The sequence below is a fragment of the Ambystoma mexicanum genome, chromosome 1p (genome assembly GCF_040938575.1).
Source record: "Ambystoma mexicanum isolate Mex_15411 chromosome 1p, UKY_AmexF1_1, whole genome shotgun sequence".
NCBI classification, from domain to species: domain Eukaryota; kingdom Metazoa; phylum Chordata; class Amphibia; order Caudata; family Ambystomatidae; genus Ambystoma; species Ambystoma mexicanum.
The window spans coordinates 1,431,103,373-1,431,108,014 of record NC_090921.1 but is presented as its reverse complement, the minus strand read 5'-3'; the positions used below and the strand labels follow the sequence as shown (position 1 = coordinate 1,431,108,014).

At 39.5% G+C, this 4,642-nt stretch overlaps 1 long non-coding RNA gene across 1 annotated transcript; it reads left to right on the top strand.

Moving 5' to 3' along the window:
• Window positions 1-3,964: 3,964 nt before the first annotated feature.
• On the top strand, window positions 3,965-4,353 carry LOC138579476 (uncharacterized). Its single transcript, XR_011304028.1, has 3 exons — window positions 3,965-4,032; window positions 4,149-4,195; window positions 4,329-4,353. It is a non-coding gene; the product is annotated as an uncharacterized lncRNA (long non-coding RNA).
• Window positions 4,354-4,642: the final 289 nt, after the last annotated feature.

Here is a 4,642-nt window from a genome sequence, read left to right as displayed (position 1 = left end):
GCTGCAGTGCTAGTGACTACTCGGTGGGACCTATTACCTCTGGTTATTTTCTAACAGTGGTTAATCTCACATGATAAGAGTGTGGATATTGGTGTGTCCCAAATAATGGCTTTGAATAAGACTAAACCATTGAGCTTTATGTGAAAAGGGTGTTGCCCCCTCCAATGTTTTCATTTCTGATATTCTGAAAATGGCCATTGCAGTTCACAATTTTGAACACACATTTTTACATTTGCCCTGTGAAGAAGAGATCTCCTATTGATGGTTTCCACCAAATAATGAGGAAGAATTATGTGTTGTTTTAATTATCACAACATCTGCTACACTGGGGATGAACATTACCTGGTCCTGTCCAGCGACTGCTGTGATGGTTACTGGGGAAGCGAGGGGTGAAATGGTGTCAGGGTCAAAGTCCTGTTCCTTCCACAGAAGGTGCGAAGGAAGAGAAGCTGTTCCTATTAATGAAGCAGCCCTGCTAACCATGAGACAGGGCCTTGGCCACATGGCAGAGACCATCTGCCAGCTTAAGCAAGTGTTAATGACAGCCAAGTGCCAAAGGGCATGAGCTGAGGATTAGAATTCTTTTAGAAGGGCATTCTTGAGGCTGGAAGAATGCTTCCAGACTAGGACGAGTATCACGCCAATGGCAAATATGTTTGTATTAGATGGACAGAAAAACTAAAATCCTGGTATCGTTTTCAAGGACCCAGGGACTTCTTATCGTTGTCGTTTCATGTAATGTTATATCATTTTCTTCATCAAGTGGAAAGACTGTTGGTATGCCAACATGGAGCCTACACATCTTCCACATTCTGTGCTCTTCATCAGAGTTCAATACTATTTGTAAAGTGTATCTGTGAATGTGGAAGGGTTTCCAAGCCCTTGCGAAACTAGAAGTATATTGTATAGATACACAGATAGATACATGCCCATTTTATCCACACAGTGACATTAGAACGTCTACAGGAGTACTGCACGCATACAACCAGGTCACATCAACCATTCCTTGACCATGGGATTTCAATACTTACGTACACTTTAAAAGATTAACTGCATATGTATATTGTCCCCTGAAGAAACACGCACAGCATCATCTATGTGTAGGTTCCCTCTGTGTGCATTCATGCCATTTTCCTTGATGGACTAAGGGTTTTTTAAAAGCACAGTAATTATAGCATATCTTAGGTATGAAGGATCAAAGACAATACCTGCCAAGATATTCTGCTTTCTCCACTCATTATTGTGCTCTAAGGGTGTAGAGAGAGCTGTGTGCAAAGGATTATTGGAATGAGAAACATGCTGAGTACCAGACCAGAACTGAGAGACTTCTATAGCCAAAGGCTTCAGTGTTCAGAGGCAAAGTCCTACACTGGAAAAGGCCCTAAATCATGCCCCTAGTTGTGAGCAAAAGGCCAACAGAAGCAAATTGTACCACTGAAAGGTATCATTGCTGCTCTCCTCTGATGGCTAACACCATAGAGGTGGAATTGATTGGTGGATCTTCGGCTAATGGTAAAGGTGTAGAGAGCTACCTGAAAATTGCAGACCAATCTCACTACTTGGTAGTGCTTCAATGTGGCACATTAAGAAATGTGGTTGAACAATGCAGGGATTATGACAGATGTACAGGGAGGATTTAGTAAGAAGGCTGGCACTATGGAACAGGTTTTTAGCCTCTCTTCCTTAATCCAAACTATTTGTTTTAAAAAAGACAATGTTTTTGTGGATGTTTTTTTATCGATTTTAAGGATAGGTGTTTGATGTTGTTGATAGGAAGATTTTATGTTCAGTTTTGGATATTTGAGGTACATCCACATTTGCAAAAAACAGGGGGGGTTGAACCATATATTGTCGTGCTGCACACTGTCTGAAAGAAAAATGTGTCTGTTCTTTGGTATGTGCTGTATTCTGCAGCAATGATTTGTTGGTAGAGTTCATGAAATTAAATATATTAACAATGTATTCTTTTCATACATGCATAGATTCAATTCCATACTTGAATTACATGTCAGTCAGTACAACAAGTCTTATTTCTTACATGTATTTCATTGAAATGGTTTGCTTCCAATGAGAATGTCCAATTTGATGCTGCACGTACTTGCTCCGATGTTAGCACTTACCTGCTGCAGGCTCTCCTGAAAGCAATGCGTAACTTTAGCAAGGACCACTGCAAGAGAGTAAAATCAGGCAAAATCACTTTTTTCTCTTTCGTGCTACTCTTCGTCTTGTAAAAAAGTAACCACCACCTTTGCAGACAGCATTTACCAATGGTTGCCAAAGGAATCTGCCTGCTTCTAGAAGGTGCAAAACGGTGGCAGATTCCATGGAAATCAATGTGTGTTATGCCTGCAGGAAAATCTCAGGCACCTCACATTTATTTTCAAAGCCCCAGAGGGCAGACGTAAGGAGTAAAAACCTGAAGCTAGCTATTTACGCCTCTAACTTTACACGTATTGGCATTTTGTAGCCATTTGGAGGTGAAATTGGGGCATGAAACACAGTTTACATTTCCACCAAGCACTCCTCTTCTGCCCTCAAAGGTCACATGCGTTTACGCCTGTATGATATTTGTTTGCAGGCGTAAAAGGAATGTATTCCAATGGACTCGTCCTGCATTTCGCACCTGCTAAAAGCAGGCAAATTAGATAGGAAAGCACTGTAAATGATGTCTGGAAAGTAGTTTGCAGACAACATTTACATTATTTATAAAATGGAACATAAAAGAGTAACAGCGATTTTGCCTGCTTTAACTCTTTTCTTTCGCACTTCTTTTTATGAAAGTTGAAAAGTGTATGCAGGGGACCAACCATCACATAAGTTGTTATGTTGGTGGTCTCCTGCAGGTAATTTGCACATTTCTACGAAATGACCCACATCAATATTTCCACTTCCTGTTTTATTCGGAGCAATGCAAAATGAAAAAGTCCCCACTTCATTACCTCCACTGATCTCTGATTCTCAATCGCTCTCAGCTTGTCTGCAGGGTTCTCCCGTACCCAGACCTGAAAGACATACCTAAGCCCTCCAAGATGGCTACATGCCAGGTCACATCATTCAAGCAAGATCAGCAATGGTGGTTGCTGCTCAAAGGTCCCGCATCAAAATCACTGTATTTCTCTGAGGGGCTGGTGTTCCCATTGTTGACTACTCTCTTGCTGCTGCTAAGTAGTCGAGATCCCAGAGATCCCAAATCTCAGCACCCTCAAAGAAGATAAAAGCAGTGCCTGTGAAGGTTTGAGTATTTTGTTACTAGCAATCAATGGAAAACTGTTTGCAGTAGATTTTTTTCTAAATCGAATCCAGTTCTTTCTAAATGTTGGCTATTTTCCCATAACTTTTGGCTTCCCCCATCTCCCTATTCCATTTTTTTTTAAATAATTTCCATCTGCATATTCACCTTTTCACTTTATGAGTTTGTGCAACCATAGTTGTCAGATTGTCTTTCGATATCAGATCGATACCTGTAGCCATATTGCGGGGACATCTCACCTAAGAACAAATTTGTACTTTAACTTACATTTCATATCGCTATATTTCCAGCGTCCACTGCTTGTTTTTCATTCTAACACCTTATAACGCTTATTATATTTTTGATTTTGTCTTTTCATTTCTATTTAAGTATATTTTCTCTTTATACAATATTTTAAATTTTTTCCTGGTTTTATTGATTTCTCTCAATCCTTCATCATTCTTTTATTTTCTCTTCTTTATATACACCTAAAGGCAATTACGGGTCTTATCTCAACATTATTGTGATCGTATTTACACTTAATGGGGAGATTTAGAAGTACTTGATGCGAGGCTCGCACACAAACTTAAACATACCTTTTCCGTGTCTGGTTATTCCCCATTCCTGTTCTCCTGCAACCAAGGAGATACGGGACGAGAGGCACGGCTACGTCGATACGTCTATCGACGCTAAGCAGTGCCACGTCGGGGATGCCATGATAACGAACAAAACGAGGAAGTGAATGCCATTCACATCCTTGGATCCGCGAGGTTTCGCGTACCAATATGCATCTGAGTGCATCGGTAAGGAACCATAGATCGTTAGCACTACTCGTTTGAGTGCCCACATGTATTCCTCCAGATTTTTGATTTTACACTACTTACTTTCGTGTTTATCTTTTTGTATTTTTTCCTTATAGCATTGAAGGGAGTTTCATTTTCTCCTTCGATTAGATCTACGCACAAGGTAAATAATACACCATCGGCACACATTCCTATTTAATGCAGATTTACAGACATGAATCTAATACAGATACATGAGGATTTACTTTTTTATTTTCCTTTTGCTTATTACTGTTTGTTTATTTCTCTCTCTATAGATAGAAGACAGTTGATTGACAGGTACACAGATTGTGAATAATGTAATTTTGGCATTAACATTGGTTGGCTCATGAGGACCATGCACAGACATAAATCACTGAATCTTATATATATTATTTTCTATCTCCTTTTCTCTACAACACATTGTGCACGGGAAATGTGGTATGTATTGTTTTATGTATTGTTTTTTACTAATGATTTGCTCACACTTTGTGTTTTTTGAATTTGAAATCCATTTGTTGATTTATACTTGAATAGAACTAGCTAAATATGGTTTCAGCCCTGAGGAAGGAGCTAGACTCCAAAATGCATA